Here is a 21,074-nt window from a genome sequence, read left to right as displayed (position 1 = left end):
AACACACTATGCCATAAAGGATCAAAATCCTGCCGGGCAGGCAAGGTCCTCATGCTAACACCAGCACATGTCCAGGCCATTTCAGGTTCACCAATGACCATCTGGGTGATCCAGAGGAGGCATGGGGAAAGGTCACGTGGTCAGATGGGACCAAATTAGAGATTTTTGGTATCAACTCCACTCGCCATGTTTGGAGGAAGAAGATGGATGAGTACAACCCCAAGAACACATTCACAACTGTGAAGCATTAAATCAGGATGGATGGGGCTATTTATAGCAAGATTTTGGCCAACAACCTCCTTCGCTCGGTAAGAGCATGTTAAGGTCCTGGAGTGACCTAGCCAGTCCCCAGAGCAGGTGAACTGTACCTACCATAAGAATTACACACCTCTCAATTTTTTGTAGGTGGGAAAACGTGCAAAATCGGCAGCCAATATACTTGAGAACCCCATGTTAGAGATAGCTTCCAGTTGTAACTGGTCTAAATGAAGTGCAAAATTGCCACACAGGAGCTGTAAGGGTTTATGGGTAATGTAGTTTGTTGTACTGAAATGGAGGTCACATCTCCAGAACTGCCGATTTTAGGATCTCCCTTTTAAAAACCATGTAAGTCTGTTCCAAGTCATATTTTCTCACCCTGCTTCTAATCCCCCCCCCCCCCCTAACCTTTGTTCCCCCTTATTCTTGTGTTTAACTTGTATTAAAAACTCCAATTATTTTTTTCTGGAAAGCTCACTGGGGACTAAACCTGGATTCAAATCTCCGTACAGTAGAGTAGAGTCTTTAAGTAGGTCACCTATACCCCAGGTGGCAAAAGTGAATTCAAAAGAATTGCTTAAAAGCGAACAATAATTCTAATTTATTCTAAAATATGATACAAGAACAGTATGACTTATAATGGGTCCTAGTGCACATACTCTGTCCAACAGAGACTTCATTAAAACACTTCCCTCCTGAACCCATGTAATGTATTTAAAGATTTTAATCATGTCCCGCTTTCCCTTCTTTTGTTCGGACTATACAGATTTAGGGCTGTATTACACATCCTGACAGTAAACTGTAAGCAGCCGCTTACCAAGTCTATACACTGCTTGATTATCGAGCAGCAAGGGCTGTATATATATATATATATATATATATATATATATATATATATATATATATACACACACATACACACAGTATATATTGTTAGTGATGTCTGTTCAGCCCTCACTTTGGTGTAAAAAAAAAAAAAAAAAAAAGTTGTACTATGTACTTACCTGTCCAGGCTCCCCTGGTGTCCACCAGCCTTGTTCCTGATATCCCCCTGAGGAACCTCTGAGGCAGTCTCTGAAGTGACAAGCCGATCACTGACCGAGACAGGAAAGCGCCTCTGTCAGTGATTGTCCTAGTGACCTGTCATTTCAGAGACGAGTTCGAAAGTGCCTGAGGTGGCTGCGGTGAGTGATGAACACAGGAACACTGGGGAAACCTGGTCAGGTAAGTATAATTTTTATTTTTCTTTACCCTAGCATAAGCCATCGTATGCGTATCACTATTACACAGAGCGATAGGCAGGAGGTGGCTGATGATTTTTAACCACGTTAAAAGACAACGGTCAGCCGATGATTGCTTCTTTGCCTAATTGTTGTCTTCACTACACAGGATGATAATCAGATGAATAGGGCCCTTAGTTCTTGAAGGGGAATATGTCAGCTCCTTTTATGATAGGAGCTGCAGACACCCTTAAATAGCTTATAGAGTGCCTAAACATATCTGTGTCTCTCGTGGGTGTTGAGTCCTCGTAATTTCCAAATTTTTTATCTGGCCCAAGTGTCCAGGAGGAGGTGTCATGCTGCTTAAGTGCCACAGCATAGCAGGTCTCTTGTCTTGCCAACCCTTCTTTTGCTGCTTTATTGATGTAGCGTGCTTATCTTACAATGATGAGTCCTGCTTTGTAAGATACAATTGTATTGTGGCTACATCTCTTCATCCAAAGAGACCCAGTAAGCACATTGCAAGGATAAAAGATACCAGTGTACCCAGTACGTCAGGTAGAACCTCAATCACATCTGCCCAGAGGAAATCCTTAAAGCAAATATACAAGTTCAACCCACATATTAAGCTTTTCATACGCCTTTATAGGCACCACCATGATGATTCCGCTGGTATGGTTCTATTTTTAATCTGCCGTTGGGTTCCTGCAACCTGCGCCATTTACTAAGGCCCAGTTCACACTGAGCAAAAACAGCGGAAATCAGCGTCGGACCTCTCCGCCACGCTCAGTGTCCTGCAGTGTCTCTATGGGAGGACTCGAGCGCCTCCGCTTCCTCCACTCTTCGCTCAAAGAATTGACACGTAAATTATTTGAGCAGAGAGTGGCGGCAGCGGAGGCACTGAGCATGATGGGATTCTGCTTTTTTCCTGCCGTTTTTGCTCAGTGTGAACTGGACCTAAATACATAAATTAGGTCACTCAGTGCACTGGAGGTGGACCCAGCACCCTAAGTGTACCGATACCCCCTTCTTTGGGTGATGTGGGCCGTATGAATAAAGTCCGGCCCCTACCTGGTTTTGCCTCAGCTTGTGCCCCAGGGGAGGGGATGTCAGTGCTCTGGGGGGGCTGGGCCAGTGACCTCATGTGCATATTTAGAAAAGGTCGCAGATTCACATTAGGTAAAAAAAATCTTCTACATCAGACAGGCATCTAGGATAACCTAGACAGACTGGAGTAATTGTTCAGTTCCTAGAGTAGGGGTACAGTCCTTCCATCTATTGACTCCATGGAACTCTGTGCCCATTAACACAGCTGAGATCAGAATTTCTATGTGGCCCTGTGTTCTAATGACATCATCCATCATCCAAAATGCCCTTTTGGCATACAAGGCTCATAAAATAGGACTCTCTCTCAGCTGAGGATGATTCTAGTCTATGTCCAAAGCTCTCAAGGCCTTCCTAAAGTCTCATATACATTTTAGACTATTCTCCATCCCGGCCGACCCCTATCACCACTGACGTCATCGGTCGGTGGTGGTTCAGGACGGCCCCATACGCTCTAGATTGCGGGCCAGATCTACAGCGAAAAGAAAGAGATGAACTCTCTGCGGCTCACCCTTCCTCATAGACAACACAGGAGTGCTCGGCTGTGCTGAATATTCCTGTGAATGGGAGGGACCAGCCAGTTATTGAAGGTGTTAGGCCACCTTACCACAGGCTACAGGAAATCTTCCTTAGATAGGGACCCCATCAATTGGGGCATAAATAAAGTTGCTCCAATATTATCTAATACCAGAATTTATGAGAAATGGGCCCCCAGGAGGAAATATTTTACTTTTTGCAGAACTTTTATATCTTCCACATTGGCCTCCTCTGGGAGGGATCCTGCACATAGCGCCACATTATAGAGTTGAGTCATGGATGAAGAAACTTGTTCCTGAATTGCCATATACAACTCTCCTGAGCGGCCATCCACTCATCTCTGCATTCAAAGCCTTTGTACTCTTTATGTGTTTTACGAGGTTAATACTCCTATTAAGGCGTTTATACTGGTCGTCTGAAGAAGGCCCTTGGACAACCGTGCCAATAATCTCCCTGGCTTGTTACCAAACTTGAACAAATCTGCCTTTATTCTTGTTCTATATATCTATTCTCTTTCATGAGGGTTCCTAACCTTAGTACATTACATTACATATGTTGCACCAATACTGGGTTACAGCCTATATTGTATTGTGGATTTTACCAGTATTACCAGTATTGTGGATTTTACGACAATTAGAGGATGGTGATAGCAAACACTCAAATCGATATGACACAAAAAAATATTTATTTTAATAGCTGAGATATGGAGATAAAAAGATATGCATAGAATCCTGACAAGAAGGCCTATCTAGCCATGGGCGCTTCTTCCAAGTTTCTTCAAGGGGAACTATCAGCAGGTTAGACAAATCTAACCCTCTGATAGCCTCCTATTGCACAAAGGGCGACAAGGAGGAGGGTATGTCTCTTATCTTCCTCCTAGGTGCCGTTCCTGTGCTGTTAGTAGTGTAATCCTCGGTCCGGAGCACCATTAGGAGCACTGCCCCGCCCACAAATCTCATACGTTGGTCTTCCGAGAAGTTGCCGAACCCAAACACTTTCAAGGGTCAAGCATCATACTTTGGCCAAAGTATCTTGGTGGTTTATCACGAAATATCACTTTTATCTGATCCTTTATACTTCAGGCGCTTATCTTTAATTCACTGTTGCCTTATGTTTCGGTGTTAATCATGGGTTTTAAAGCGAATTTACCATCACGCACATCGTTTTTTTCTTCTTTTACATTACCTGATCGGTGTGGGTATCCCAGTGGTGTGGATCCTTTTTTAAAAAGGCTGCCCGGTTCTTTTCCTGTGCGCAGCAGTATGGCTCTATACACTACAGTCAGGCTCGGTGCCCCCCAATGTGACCTCTGCCCTCTGTGATTAGAATCAATAGAGACGCAACACAGAGGGAAGGGGATATTGTCATACAGGGGGGCAACAGGCCCGCCTCCAGTGCACAGAGCAGGATTGGTGCACGAAAAAATGCGTGCCACCAGGAACCCCGTTGCTAGCACCGATCGGGTAGTTAAAAAAAAAAAAAATTACCTAATGGTACATTTGCTTTAAATTGGCTTTTCTATGTGTATAAACACTGACTCGTGTGTTGTTTTTTTTTTCTTTTTCATTTTCTAATGTGCTTTAAGTATTCCATCCCAGAGCTTCAACTTCTTTCTTGACGTCTTCTGACTTTATTTATAGTTGCAATAAAGTTTAGCTGAGAACGACCCATCCTGCGCCACATTCACCGCATTACAAAGAGTTTATAACCCTTCCATCCAGGGGGAACTCTCTTGTTGGGTCCGTGTGCTCTTTCCGTTAGCCAAGTCCCACACTTTGGTAAGGTCTTTAAGCGCTTCCCTTTTCCCTTTTAGCTGCTAACAGATTTGTATATCAGACCGGTATATGTTTTAGAAATACAAATTACCAAGTGACTCCATTTTTTATTCCTCAATGTTGAGCAATTTTATTATTTTTTTCCTCCACTTTATCTGGTTGAAAATACACAATAAATATCACTTAATTTGTTAGAATGTTCAGCAAATAAGTATTGTTTTGTGTCACATCTATAAAATGTACATTTTCTATTAAGGTGCGTTTACTCAGAGATTTATCTGTCAGATTTTTGAAGCCAAAGCCAGGAATGAATTTGAAAAGAGGATGGATCCCAGTCATTCCTTTATGACCTGTTCTGTTTATAGTCTGTTCCTGGCTTTGGCTTCAAATATCTGTCAGATAAATCTCTCTCTGTATACGCACCCTTAAGTAAAAAAGCTGGGCATTATGAAGTCCCTATACGGCTTTGACTGTCATCGGTTCTTTACGGGTACAGCACTCTAGAAGAACGGAACGTAAAGTGACCCCCTTCAATAACTTATGGGCGAGCAATCATTCAGATGTGAGTTATCTCTCCAGTCTGGCCCCCGTCTTCCATACATAGGAACATTGGGCACGGCTAAGGGCCCTATTCCACCGGACGATTATTGTTCAGATTATCGTTAAATCGTTCAAATCTAAACGATAATCGTTCGGTTGAAATGCAGTTAACGATTAACGACCGAACGAGAAATCGTTGATCGCTTTAGAAGACCTGGACCTATTTTTATCGTTGCTCGTTCGCAAAACGTTCGCATTGAATAAGACATCGTTCGGTCGTTTGCAACAGATACGAACGCAATAGCGAATAAATAGCGAAGTAAAAACTATCGCAATTACGATCATAAGTAACGATTATCGTTGCATGGAAATGAGTGAACGTTTTCAGGTCTTTCGCAATAGTGGTCGTTTGAGATCGTTAATTGTTAACGATTATGCAAACGATAATCGTCCGGTGGAATAGGGCCCTAAGTGTTCCTGTGTTCTCTAAGGTCAGGGTTTAGTCACAGTCAGAGAGCATTGGCTGCAATTTATTTCTCCGAGAACAATGGGCTCAGGCTGTGATTTTTCATCACGTCCGACCCCTATCTCCACCGAGACCTCTACACCTAATACGGATGGCCGAACCTGCCGTGAGTGGCGGGTACAGCTGACTAAAGCATAAGGTATATAGGGGACCTTTAAGTGTTTTGATCTAGTGTTATTGAGCAATTTGAGATTTTGCAACAGAACCCATATTAAAGATACACAGTCTGAGCACTGCCTTACCTATCTTTAATTACCTCAAAACTATTAAGGGGCTTATCTCATCCAAATAGGCCATCAATATCACTTTGGTGGCATGTGGTCAGACAGAGCCCTCCCCCCATTCATAAGCTTCTTCAGGAGGTTCCGACTAGTCTTAAGTAAACCTCAGAAAAAGATGCCACCCTAGGGATTCCTGGAAATCATTTATACAGCCATAGGCCACAGGCTGTATTCATGTTTTCCTGCCAGCCCTAGGGATTCAATCCGCTGTATTAACATGTGGCTATAACTACAAACTACATGGAAATGGCCCGAGGATGAAGGTAAGCTTCGGTGCCCCCTGCCCAAAGGGATGCATCAGCAAGTTAGATTTGTCTAACCTTCTGATGTTTCCCTTTAAACTATCCAAAGTGGAGGATTCTTCCCTCCAGGTAGTTACAGCAGGAGCTCAGAAACAACTTATTCTTACCCTGCCGTAAAAAGGCTTATTGGTTGGAATAAGGCCCATTAATGACCACTGTAAAAAGGCATATTGGTGGCCACTAAAGGGTTCAACAGCTCATCGGTGGGGTTGTTGAACCCCCACCAATCTGACATTGATGGCCAATCTGGAGGATAACCGCTTTAAATAAATATACTGAATCAGTCAGTAAATTGACATCATTTATGTAAATGACTTCAGTAGGTTCTGATTGTCTTATTGACAGTTACTATGTAGCGTATCCGGCCTCTAAAAATATGCACAACCCTTCCACTGTTCTTAATTCCCTTTACCTTCTATATTCAGCATCAGCCTGGTGTAGACTTGGCCTTAGACAATGTTTTTGCATTAGAATCTAGGTTTCTGAATACGTACAGAATAATCCTCAGCTCCGTCAGGGTACGTTCACACGTCTCGGATCTGCAGCAGATTTTTCGCTGCGAAGTTTAGCCGATTGGTTTCTGATTACTGATTGCTGGGAAGTCGACAGCCAGCACTAGTACGGACCAGCTGTTTATGACATCCGCACTACAGAATGAACGGAGACAAAAGCCATTGAACTCCCATCACTGTGTAGTGGTGGCCATGTGTAACTGCAGCTTCAAGTGAACAGGAGCTGAGCTGCAGTTACACATGGCCACCACTACACAGCGTACGGAGCCAAACTACTGCCGACCGCTCTCACTGTATAGTGCAGAGTCATGGAAGAGGATGGTAAGCTGACCAGCTGTGTGGGCCGCTTCTGGGTGAAGGATTAAGGGTCTTAGCTTGCAGGGCCTGATGGGTAAGGGCACACTACAGATTGACTACAAATATGCCGGTCTTAAATGAAGCCCCATGTCGGAATTACTAAGAGGCACCCTACTCTCTGGCGGACCTGAGGCTGTAGTATGGCTGGAGAAGGTGTACTTTTTTGCCATAATTTACACCTACTTGTAAGCTTAAATTATGATAAATCAGATGCTGGAGGGAGGCTACGCCTCATCCCTGACTCGGTGAGCAAGGCATACTAACTACTTTCAATTTAATTTTGGGCGCTGTTTTGGGGAACATGCTTTGCAGACAGGGATAATATGCTGTTTGGGCGCCTAGAGATACAGATGAGGTGCAGTACAGTCATTTTTACACACGTTGTGGGAGGCAGGGCTGTATCTGCCATGAGGTAAGAGGAGTATCTCACTTCAGGTGGTAGATTGCAGAGTCCTGGGGAAGAAGGGTTGTCATGAAAACGTCACTGAGACAGGAGGAGGGGGTGATAACCACAGATTCAGACGTCTGTTCACACTAAGGGAAGGTTGCTGATTGTAGGCAGGGATGGAAAGGACTGAACAAGAGTCCTAAACCAAAGGATCATCTGTGCTGAGGAGCTGGTGGCTGTGAGAACTTCATTGCGACAGAAAAAGGAGGGCAAAATATCCGTACGTTTTTTTTTAAATTGAGCTCACTGTTAATAGTTGGAAGCCCCTGAAATTGAGTATGTCCACTGTATAGGCTACAAAAATAAATAAACCGCAAGTGCTCTCAGTGTTACTAGTGAGAGTCCAGGGAAATTATTTTGGTCCACTGTAAAGCCCACAAAAAAAGGTTCTACTTTAAATTGAACCATAAGTTTGCTCATTGTTAATAGTAAGAGGTCAGGAAATTGTTTAAGTCCACTGTCCACGCTCATTGTAAAAAGTCGGAAGCCAGTACTATAGTGTACTTCTGTGCATTAAAAAAAACAAAAACAAAGGGTCCTTCTTTAAACTGAACCACAATTGCACTCATTGTGAAATGTCGGAAGCAAGTAAAGTTTTTTGCGTTGTACTGCCAATAAAAATCTATGCTGAATGACAGTAACACAGCTGGGCTAATGGAAAACAGTTGGGCCAAAGGGGCGGGGCACTTTTATTTTTGTCATGTGTATTACAAAAAGAAAGTATGTGACACAGGATTTTTTTTCCCCAGGTCCTGGCCCCTGCAGCCAGGTGCCTAATCCTGACAACAACTATTTTTAAATTGGTCTCTTACAATTTCTTTGTAGGCTCTATAATTTTAGTTAAAATGAACTCCGTCTAAAGAAATTTAACTTGAAATTGAAATAATGTAATATTTGTCAGACAACTTTAAAAAAAAAAAAAATTACATTTTAAATTAAATTAAAATTTTTATTCCAAGAGTCACACCAGGCTCTCGGCCACTTTGAATCCTTTAGAATTTACATGCTTGGCATGGATATTGTCTTCGACTTCCAGGTCTTTCACTTTCCCTCTCAAAGAAAGTCGTATTTTGGATTGAAAATGTGTTCATTCAAATTCCAGGGCCTTTTAAGAATACTGTATTGTTAATTGATAAGGATCCAGTGGGTTTTATCCCCGGCTGCCAATGAGGTGATAACACCAGAAGAGTTATTGATTTCATTGATGCTGTCAACAAGGAGGAGGGCTCGGCACTACTCTTGGGTCTTGACGCGTAGAAGGCCTTCAATCGCCCGGGATGGACGTTTATTATACGAGTTCTGGAAACCTTTGTTGTTTGTTGAGCCTTTCTCGCGGCGCTCCAAGGCCTATATGTCTCACCATAAGCGACCATTAATGGCACACAACAGGAAGCCTGCTCTCCCCTCTCATATTCATGTTGTGTATCGAACCACGGGCGATTATATCACTGTTTGCGGACAGTGTTTTGCTGACATTCACTCAGCCGCATATGTCCCTGGCTAATCTGCACGTACTTCTGTCTCAATTCGGTTGGTTGTTGGGCTACAAAACCAAAACGTCCAAAACTGAAGCGCTGGCCATTAATCTACCGCACTCACTGTTAACTGTGTTGAAATCTAACTACAAATATAACTGGAGGGATACGTTTCTCAAACATCTGGGGATTCAAATCACTAATTCTTATTCTTGTCTATAAGCAAACAACTTTCCTAGACTTTTTTTCTGACATACGGACTTTATTAGATAAATGGAACGTACTACCTCTGTCTCTTTTGGGGAGGATAGCCACAATCAAGATGACTATTCTTCCTAAAATCGCCCTACCTGAAGTGGATGGTGACTGAAAAATTCTGGGTAGTTCCGGTCCACCCTAACTTTTTACTGTGGTCTACCTCTGATACCCCTTTGCAGGTTCCAACCTTGGGCCTTATAGCCCATACAAGTCAAATGTGGAGAACGTGTGTTAAGAGATTTCCTTAGGTTCTGTTACGCTAATAAAATATTCAGTTTTGTGGACATTTTTAACCCCTCTGACAGAAGTTTTCTCCCATTTCCAACCTTAGCTAAAGACTATGACCTTCCATCTACGGCACGGTATTAATACCTCCAGATTAAGCACTATATGACCACATTGTTTTCCACAGTAATGGTCTCAATTCCTACAGAATTTGAGAGGCTATGTAAAGTCTCGATTAGGGGTCTTCTATCAGATATTTATAGGATACTTAGAGGCCTATTCCACGGAGCGATAATCGTCTGAATTGGCCCGATTCGGCCGATTATCGTTTCGAGGAATAAAGAGAACGATCAGCCGATGATCGTGTCATCGGCTGATCATTCATTTAGGTTCAAACCTAAAATCATCACCACCCGCGCATCGCTACGTGGAATAGCGGGCGACCGACGATTTCACAAACATCATACGCAGCAGCTTCGGAGCGGCCTGTCTGAACTGACAGATTGCTCAGCGATTCACTGTCCGGGACTGCCGCAGCCAGTGATTGGCTGAGCGGTGTGTCAGTTCAGAGGTAAAGTATGAAACAAGGGCTGCAAGGACATCGGTAACAATGTCCCTGCAGCCCTCGCTAAACGATTTTTGGGCCGTGGAATAGGCCGAGTAAACGAGCACCGATCTACATCGTTGATCGGGCCCTGGTCGGCCCGTGGAATAGGACCCGTAAACACCCTGACCCAGAGGCAGAGGTTTCCTACCTCTTTGGCAGAAGGCTGTCCCTGGCTATCTGGCAGGTAATTTGGGACAGAGAAGCAAAGACTTCAATATGTACTGTGTATAAAGAAAATCAGTATAAAATAATGCTGTTCTGGTATTACATGCCATCAACCTGGTACCCTTGAATACTTGCTGGAGATGCCAAAGGGCGGTGGGATGCCTCCCGCACATTTACTGGTTATGCCCCCTCATTGGAACCTAGGTGCCTACCTTCCCATTGCAGCCAGATGTCTCATAGCTAAGCATTGGAAGAGACCGGTCCCTCCAACGCAGGATAATCTCTTTGCCCGTATTCTAGATGATTGGTCATAAAATGGAACAATTTAAAAACTTGAATATCTGTGGTTTTTCCTTTGTTTCTTTCCCTTGTGTCCTGTCTGGTCTCGTTTTTTTTTAAATATTATTAAGCAAGTGACACTGCACAATGTGCTTCATATTGTTGATCATTGATTGACATGAATTGTTTTTGCCTGATGATATGCCACATAACGGTGTTTGAATATCATGGTAAAATTGTTGATATACATGGTTGTCTGCTTTATTCTTCCCTTCCTCCAAGAATATATAAGAGGGTCAAACCATGCCGACTTTGGCAGAGATGCACATTTCAGAGTTTGTTGTTAGGGCAGCAAGTCAGAGAAACAATGTAGGCGAATATGAATGTGCAGCTGCTCATCGTCCCATCAAACTTCATATTCAATTTTTAATATTTAAGGAGAAGTCCGACAGCCAGTGGGGAGAAAATAACAATCAAGGATTGCTTACCTCTCCCCGTGTTGGCAATGCGCCACCTGACCGGCTTCGGGACCACTGCTGAAAGGCATTTTCCTCCGAGTTGTGATGACATCACGTCTTGGGGAAAGTGCCCGTCCCAGCTGATGGACAGCCTGCTCAGCCAATTAATGACTGCGTCCCTGTCACTGACTGGTAAGTCCATTAGCCAAGTTGTGATGTTGGCTCTGCTGGACATCCCAAATCGGCGATCCAGCCCTGGAGAGATATGGGGAGGGGTGAGTAAGTATTGTTTGGTATGCCCCCCCCCCCTGCTGATTTCAATGGGGTTTAGGTCTTCTTTTTATTTTTTTCTTAATCAAGTTCAAACAAGCAGGTCAAACTCTAATATCCACGGGTTTTGCTCGTCACCATGCCATTACAAAAATAAATAAAACTACTAAGATTTTCCTGTACTGTTAAATAAAAACAAAACACAGGTACGACATAGAAGCCCAATGAACACCAGAAGGATACTCTCCTCTTCATGGGTGACTAAAGCCCATTTTACCTGCCTATGCACTTCTAGGATATGATCACCACTATGATCTAAAGCATAAAAATGTCCGGCTATCAGTTATATCTCCCAGTCGCCGCCTATCCTCTCCACACAAAGGAACCCTAAAAGCCCTATTCCACGCAACGATTATCGGCCGTATTTGACCAATATGGCCGATAATTGTCCCATGGAATAGGAGGCAATGATCAGCCGACATCGATCATGTCGGCTGATTGTTGAAGTTGTTAGTCTTTCAACATGTTGAAAGACAAACGACTTATATAGCAGCGATCTGCTGCCGCCGTTCCGTGGGAGACCACCGCTATATCCTATCCTATCCGCAGCTCCCCCGGCCCCTCCCGCTCGCCGCGTGTAATATCGCTTATTTGCTCCTCACTGTCGGCCCATGGAATAGGGCCTTAAGCGTGGACAAGTGTTCCTGTATTTTTTAAGAGGAGGGGTAAGTCACAGTGACAGCATTTTTATTGAGACTTATCGCTCTGAACAGAAGTGTCGCCCGTGATTTTCTATTACAGCTTAAAATCACTTTTACTATTGATATTTATTCAGTTCTGAAAAATGACATTTAAATGACAGTTACGCTTTAACTATCACCCAAACTATACTCGCTACCTTCTACATTGCCCTCGGACCTGGAAATATGTTCTCAACGCATTAACGAGTTTCTACAGGGCTGCAGTTCACCTTGTTTCTCGAGTGACGCTCTGGAGGAGTTAGGCTACTATTACACAAAGCGATTTTCCAACGATTAACAATAATTGATCTTAAACAACTGCTATGACGAACGATCTTAATCGTTCACCCTATTACACAGGACGATGATCTTACTTACAGTCGTTTTTGCGCTCATCCTTTCCTGGTTGTCAGAATAGGGAACGACCAGACGGCGCATTATTACGCCGAACGATGTTTGAACGATCCACGATGAAAATAGGTCCAGATTCTATCAAACGATCAACGATTTCTCATTGGTCGTTTAATCGTTGCCTGCTATTACACGAAACGATTATCGTTCAAATCCAAACGATCTAACGATTTTTCAAACGATAATCATCCCTTGTAATAGGGCCCCATTACATCATCAGAGCTTTCAGAGGTTCTTAAATCCCTTCCGATGGGATGTGCCCCGGGTCCCGATAGCTTTACATATCTCTATTATAAGACCTTTCCTTCAGAATTATTTGCACAACTTTTCTCTCTATTTAATTCCTTTTATGCAGGTAGCCCCTATTTCTCCCTCTATGTCCCATTCTCATATCATCTTTATTCCCAAGCCAGGGAAGGACCCAATAGACTATAGACCTATCTAATTACTGAATTCTCATTTTAAATTGGGTTATTGACTACCCTCTTTCATCCATGCTGACCAGGTGGGATTTGTCCCGGGCCGACAAGGTGGGAATAATATAGGGAGAGTAATAGATATTAATAACGCTGTGAAACAACAGTCAGACAGTACCCTTATACTAAGTTTGGATGCTGAAAAGGCATTTGATAGTATTGGCTGGCTATTTCTGTTTCACACACTTAATGCTTTGTTTTGTCGGTGGTGGTGTTAGTGCCGCAGCCCAGATATCTCTGCCCCCATCAGCCCCGGCATCCCAGCCCGCCGCCCCATCAACAGCCCCGGCATCTCCACCGGCACCACTCCAGCTGAGTCCCGGGGGGGAATCATGTAGCGAGCGGGTGCCGCTGAGTCCCGGGGGGGATCATGTAGCGAGTGGGTGCCGCTGAGTCCCGGGGGGGTGGAGGCGGGTGTCGCCGCGGCTGCTGCTGAGTCCTGGAAGGTGGTGGGTGGTGGGGTTCGGGTGTGTGAGCGGGTGCCGCCGCCGCTGAGTCTAGGGGAGGGAGGTTTGGTGTCGCCGCCGCCGCTGCGTCCTGGGGGGGGGGTGCAGATCTGCACCGATCACCGGAACTGCTTGCGGGGGCCACAGGTGAGCTCAGAGGTGGGAGGACACTGGTGACCTGGGGGGAGGGAGTCGGGAGACACTGATCAGCAGCTGTCAGTGTCCTCACTCACTTCAGTGGACTGGGTTAGAAGCGCTAACCCGGCCCATTGAAGAGACTGAGGACACGTGATGCCGTCTCGGAGGGTGCGGGCGAGGAGCAGGGAGCGTGTAGGTTTGGACTGAGATGTGATGATTCAATGCAATCTGTGGGGGTGGATGCATCTAGATAACAGCAAAACTGTGCAGAATCCATAATAACTTTATATTGGAAAGATGGAAAGCTACAGGTGGACAACGTATTAATGCCAAAAATTTGTGGGGGGGAATACCCCTTTAAGTTCCCCCATATGATGTCTGACTCGTTTGCACTTTCGAACGGCACTCGCCAGGGTTGTCCGTTAACACCTTTTTTATTTGTCTTATGCATAGAACCCCTGGCGGCTGCTGTTTGAAACTGCCCATAAAGGGAATATCCACTAGGGGCAAACAATTTAAAATGATGCTCTTTGCAGATGATGTTCTCCTTACCCTGTACGAGCCTGTGACAACTCTACCTAACCTACATACCTTACTTAATAGGTATGGAGTACTATCAGGATACAAGGTAAACACTTCTAAATTTAGAGGCTATGCCATTGAACCTACCCGGTCCTACGATTACACTACCTTTAAATTCCGCTGGACCACCTAAATCCAACGCCAACATATCCTTCCCTATACTCTGCCAATTACCCTCGCTTGTTTAAGGACATAAAATCCCTGTGAACAAAATGGATCTCTCACTCCATTTCCCTGCTGAGTCATATAGCTTCAGTAAAAATGACTCCTGAAACTCCTTTATTACTTTGAGACACTGCCGGTTTGTGTCCTCATGCATGAGCTTAGACTGATTCAAAAGGATCTATTTAAATTTATATGGGCTTCCAAGAGACATTGTATACCCAAAATCAGCAAATCTCAAGGGGGGTTGGCAGTCCCAAATATCATTTACTACTGGGCTTTTCATCTGAGACAGGTACTAGCATGGTCTTCTTACATGGCCTATAAGAAGTGGACAGAAGTTCTAGCTGGCCCCTTTTTAACTTAACTCCCTTCCTCTGGCATCCCCCCCCCCCAAGGGTCTTCTCTCTTCTGCTACTTGGACCCATAAAATCTATGGGGCCTATCCCACGGAGAGATAATCGGCCATATCGGGCCAATTCAGACGATTATCGCTCTGAGGAATAGAGACAACGATCAGCCAATGATCGTGTCATCGGCTGATCGTTTATTTAGGTTCAAACCTACAGTCATCGGGCAGCGACCGCGCATCGCTACGTGGAATAGCAATGCGCAGTGGGTGACCGACGATTTCACAAGCACCATACATTATCTAAGCATGTTGCAGGGCTTCTCCTGTGCGCAGCAGCAGCTTCGGTGCGGCCTGTCTTAGCTGACAGACGGCTCAGCCAATCACTGGCCGCAGCAGTTCTAGATATTAATAACACTGTAATAGATATTATCGCATAAGCCACTTTTGAGAGGCTAATGGACAGATCTGACTTCCCCTCATCTGAACGTTTTACGTACATGAAGCTGCGCCATTTGATGTCTCACCTGGGCTCTATCATGGTTTCTAAACCCTTGGCATTTGAAGAGTTGGCTAGAGCGGGTACATCCACTAAAGGGCTGATATCGACCGTATTCTTATGTCTTCGGAGATTGCTTGCTTATACAAGGGTTCTGGAGAAATGGTTTGCGATCTATCTTCTGCGATTTTTCAGAAGGAGATATCTAGGGAACTGGCGGTCTTCCTTCTTAATTTTTCCCCCCAAGGGTTTGGGAAAGAAGTCCGCCAAACTGTTGTTAGCGGTCCTTATTGCAGTTAAGGTACTGATCGCCAGAAACTGGAAACATACATCCCCTCCCTCCCTACACTGCTTAAAGGATAGGTTGAAGAAGTTGAGGTCCTTGGAAGGGTAAAACCCTTTGTTGAACAGTAAAATGAACACGTTTGAGTCCATATGGTCTCCATGGAAGTCCATGAAGAGCCCCGGATACTTACCCCATCTCGCCAAGTCCCAATCCTGGAGCCGGTCCCGGGACGGAGATATCCCTGTCTCCAGGAATGGGACTTGGCGAGATTGGGTAATTATCTGGGGCTCTAGCGGGGGTCGGGCTGCCTTCACCCACCTCACACCTCGGAGGACTTACTTCTGAGACTTGCATTTTCTTTGCATTTTCTTTTTTTTCCTCTTTTCTTTTTAAGATCAGACATTTTTGCATATTTATGTTTTTTACACTTGTGGGGGTGACAAACTTTTATTATGGGTTGAGTTTATTTATATTTAATTTGTTTGTTTTTTGTATCTGTAGGCTGTATTGATCCCTGCTGAGTCAGGCAGACATGTGAGGCCTAGCAGAAACCTTGGGCTATCTGAACCAATGAAACACCAATGTCCTCCAGGTAGGCCATTTAAACGCTGCTGTCAGCAAAATCTTAATAGTTAAAGGGGTTATCCAGGGCTACAAAAACATGGCCACTTTCCTCCAGAGACAGCACCACTCTTGCCTCCAGCTTGGGCGGGATTTTGCTGCTCAGTTCCATTGAAGTGAGTGGAGCTTAATTGCAAACTACACCTGAACTGGAGACAAGAGTCGTGTTGTCTCTGAAAGAAAGTAGCCATGTTTTTGTAGCACTGGATAACCCCTTTAAATATCAGGCACGGCCATCATTCTGTGCAGGATATCAGAGGCGGCTACTGGGTTGCAAGCAGTCAGGAGTCGCTGCATATGGAGCTTAAGTCCAGAGACCTCTCCATAACCCCTTCACGGCCCCATGACAAGTACAAATGTCATAGATCTTTAAGCGTGAACAAAGAAGGAAAAGCAACACCAGGTTACCATCTGCATCACAAGTGGCCAACTGGAGTGCCAATCCAGATCCACAAACCAAAGAACAAGAGGTTAACTGTGGGAATGGCAGCTCCTATTACACTGGTATAGCCGTCTCCAGCTCACAGCTGCATGTAAATAAGAACCTATGTGCATGCCTTATAAGCACATGTTCACATTGAGTAATTTCAGGCAGAAGCCACCCAAATTTTGATGCGTATTCTGCCTATAAGGCTAAATTACAGCATTCTATGATTGTCCATAATTGTGGATGGACAAAGTTATGGCACATTGGCTGTTTACACTGTTTTACGGGTAACACAATCCATGTCGCAAAAATGACCGACAAGCTCTGGTATGGGCCGTAATTGCGATGCAGATTCACCCATAGAAGTGTATTAGAGTGTCCGTAATGATTATGGATCAATTAAATTTAACTATCACCTTCACAATTTGTGAAGATTTGAAAAAGATTTTGGATTTCAGGCGCACTACGGATGACATTTTTGAAGACATAATAAACGGTCCTAAAAAACTACTGACAGAATGAGGCATTATCCAGTAAGAATTCTTCCTGGTATCAAGACTCTTATTGACTTCACTGGAACTTTCACAACCATGTTCACAGATTTGTTTCAGTAAATTTCAGAAACTGATCTGAATTCCGCTGGAAGAATTGACAATTTCTGAGGTAGAATCTGTGAAAAAGGATCCCATTGAAGTCAATGAGACTGTTTTGCTACTCCAAATGTGTTGCATTCCCTGCCAAATTCCAGACCAATTAGGAGCCAATTCTACTTCATTTCAGTATGGCGCCAAAAAAGGACTTCTAAACAAAATGTCCACGTCATTTTCCTCTGTGTGCACAAGGCCTAATAATTATAGTCTTTATTTATATAGGGCCGGAATATTCCTGCCTAACAAGTAAAAAAAAAAAATTCAGACAAGAACAATGTAAATAGCTCAACGTTTCTAATATAACAAATGGGTTCTTCAAATTCAAAGCCGATAAACTGTCAAGACAAAAAAATTGCCCACGGCAACCAATCACAGCTCAGATTTAAAGTGTCACTGTCTCTTTTTTTTTTTTTGCAAAAATCAATAGTCCAGGCGATTTAAAGAAACGTTGTAATTGGGTTTATTAGGCAAATATGCCATTATCTGCATTCAAAAAAAATTTCCCCCAGGTCCCCCCCCCCTCTCTCTCATTCACTGTCTATTATCAGGAAGTCTCGACTCTTACGTGAGTCGAGCCCTGTGTAACCTATGGAGGGGGGAGATAAGTCGCCAGCAGAGAACAAAGGATTACACAGTGGGAGCTGTATGAAAGCCGATATTCAGAGGTCAGTGCTGACTTCAGAGGAGATAGCCTAGTGATGTAGCTGTAAATTAACTCTTTGTTGTCCTGTTTTGGTGCCTCATCTCCCTCCCCCCCCCCCCCCTCCATAGAAAACCATAAAGACAGGGGGAGAGCTTCAAATGCTTTTTCATGCTAAAAATTCATTTTTCAGCTAATAAACCCAATTACAGTTTCTTAAAATCACCTGTAAAATTTAAACGACAGTGACACTTTAAGGTTTGTCTGGTGACACAAAAATGTGCATTAGGATTGATATATGGGGGTGTCAGTAATTTGGAGAATAATTTAGCTTTACTAGATAAGCACTGGAGGAGGAGGAATCCTCTATGTATCATCATATTGGCAGTTCTGTGTTGGCAAAGACTTCAGAAGAGTAGGATTTAGTGGCATGCTAGGCTGTATATATATAATGGTATGCTGGGCTGTATATATAATGGTATGCTGGGCTGTATAGCTGGAGGTATAACCAGTAGGAAGAGGGAGATTGTGACCCCGCTGTATATATCTCTAGTGACATCACATCTGGAATACTGTGTCCAGCTCTGGAGACCGCACCTACAGAAAGATACTGATAAAATAGAACGGGTCCAAAGACGGCTACAAAAATGGTGGAGGGTGTGAGGCATAAAACATATAAGGAAAGACTTCTAAAGATATAAATCTGTATAGTCTAGAGGAAAGAAAGGAAAGGGGGGACATGATGGAAACCTTTAAATATGTTGGGATAAATATATATAATAGAATATATAATAAAATAATAATAAGGGAAATACTGAAAGGGCAGACTAGCTGGATCAGGTGGTCTTTTTCTGCCTACAATCTTCCCCCCACTGCTGGTTCCTGGGCAACCCACTCTCTCTTTTCACTAGAAATGGCCACTCCGTATAGAACAGGGTCCACCAAGGCTAAGGGCCTAGAAAGAATATTGTGCAAAATTTTTTTATATTGTTCGAATATAAGTGATAACCTTTTTGAGACATTGGATATCTGAGGATAGACCGAGGATAGAAGAATGGCTATCGATGGTTAATAGAATTCAATCTTTTGAGAGGATTTACTACTCCCAGACAAGTAAAGGGAAGAAGAACTATCATAGGATGTGGGGAAGATGGAGTGAAGGAGATTAATGATGAATCCTGGATTACAGAATTGCTGAACAATCTTTTTTTTTTCTCCCCTCCTCCTCGCGGCAATGGCCTGGCTCCAGGCAGTGGCGTAGCCACCGTGGTCGCGGGGGTCGCCGCCGCGACCGGGCCCGCCACAAGGGGGGCCCGCGGGGCCCCCCGATCAATCACTCTTGTGACCGCAAGCATTGTTTTGCTTGCGGTCACAAGAGACTGGCTCCGTCTTCCCCCGGCTGCTGCGCGGCTGCCGGGGGTGTCGCGTCTTACCCCCGGCAGCGCGCGCATCCCAGAACTCCCTGCGCGCCTTGGGCCCTGACTTCCGGTTCCGGCGCGCAGGGAGTTCTGGGATGCGCGCGCTGCCGGGGATAAGACGCGACACCCCCGGCAGCCGCGCAGCAGCCGGGGACAGACCAGGAGGAGTGAGAATCAACGTGGGAGCGCGATGTCAGGTGAGTTAAGTTTTGTTTTTTTTATCAGCATGTACGGGTGGGGGGAAAGGAGGGGGCCATCTATGAGGGTGGGGGGAAAGGAGGGGGCCATCTATGAGGGTGGGGGGAAAGGAGGGGGCCATCTATGAGGGTGGGGGGAAAGGAGGGGGCCATCTTTGAGGGTGGGGGGAAGGAGGGGGCCATCTATGAGGGTGGGGGGAAGGAGGGGGCCATCTATGAGGGTGGGGGGAAGGAGGGGGCCATCTATGAGGGTGGGGGGAAGGAGGGGGCCATCTATGAGGGTGGGGGGAAAGGAGGGGGCCATCTATGAGGGTGGGGGGGAAGGAGGGGGCCATCTATGAGGGTGGGGGGAAAGGAGGGGGCCATCTATGAGGGTGGGGGGGGAAGGAGGGGGCATTTATGAGGGTGGGGGGAAAGAGGGGGCCATCTATGAGGGTGGGGGGAAAGGAGGGGGCCATCTATGAGGGTGGGGGGAAAGGAGGGGGCCATCTATGAGGGTGGGGGGGAAGGAGGGGGCATTTATGAGGGTGGGGGGAAAGGAGGGGGGCATCTATGAGGGTGGGGGGAAGGAGGGGCCATCTATGAGGGTGGGGGGAAAGAGGGGCCATCTATGAGGGTGGGGGGAAAGAGGGGCCATCTATGAGGGTGGGGGGAAAGAGGGGGGCATCTATGAGGGTGGGGGGGGAAGGGGACCATCTATAAGGGAGGGAGGAAGGGGACCATCTATAAAGGGGGGGAAAGGGGACCATCTATAAGGGAGGGGGGGAAGGGGACCATCTATAAGGGAGGGGGGGGAAGGGGACCATCTATAAGGGAGGGGGGGAAGGGGACCATCTATAAGGGAGGGGGGGGGGAGGGGACCATCTATAAGGGAGGGGGGGGGGGAAGGGGACCATCTATAAGGGAGGGGGGGGGGAAGGGGACCATCTATAAGGGAGGGGGGGGGGAAGGGGACCATCTATAAGGGAGGGTGGGGGGAGAGGGGGCCATCTATAAGGGAGGGTGGGGGGAGAGGGGGCCATCTATAAGGGAGGGTGGGGGGAGAGGGGACCATCCATAAGGGAGGGTGAGGAGAGAGGGGGCCATCTATAAGGGAGGGGGTATAGGGGGCCATCTATAAGGGAGGGGGTAGAGGGGGCCATCTATAAGGGAGGGGGTAGAGGGGGCCATCTATAAGGGAGGGGGGCAACATAGGGGGAGAGGGAATACACAGAGGGGGGCATATATTATTAGGAGGTCACATAGAGTCAGGGCTACCCACTAAATGAGGGTGTAAAGGGGACAGTACAGATGTGCAGTGTGTAGAGAGATGAGGATGGTGCCAGTGTGAGGAGCCTAATATGTCTGTCTGGCAGATTCTGTGGATTCGTGGCTCGGAGAAGTTCTCATAACGGCCCAGGACGGATGGAGAAGATGATGAAAAGGAAAGAACTCC

At 45.4% G+C, this 21,074-nt stretch overlaps 1 protein-coding gene across 3 annotated transcripts in view; it reads right to left on the bottom strand.

Moving 5' to 3' along the window:
* Nucleotides 1-21,074, bottom strand: part of SCAF8 (SR-related CTD associated factor 8) — a 128,193-nt gene that overhangs the window by 38,911 nt on the left and 68,208 nt on the right. Inside the window, exon 23 of one of the 3 annotated variants that reach the window (XM_069954910.1) lies at nucleotides 5,034-5,049. The exons of the other annotated variants lie outside the window; for them this stretch is intronic. The gene's annotated coding sequence lies outside the window, so the exon portion shown is untranslated. Of the gene's footprint in view, nucleotides 1-5,033; nucleotides 5,050-21,074 lie in introns of those variants that run through there. 3 annotated transcript variants of the gene reach the window in all.

This window comes from Dendropsophus ebraccatus, chromosome 15, assembly GCF_027789765.1.
Source record: "Dendropsophus ebraccatus isolate aDenEbr1 chromosome 15, aDenEbr1.pat, whole genome shotgun sequence".
In the NCBI taxonomy this organism is placed as follows: Eukaryota; Metazoa; Chordata; class Amphibia; order Anura; family Hylidae; genus Dendropsophus; species Dendropsophus ebraccatus.
Note: the sequence above shows the minus strand (reverse complement) of the source record. Positions and strands in the feature narration are given on the sequence as shown.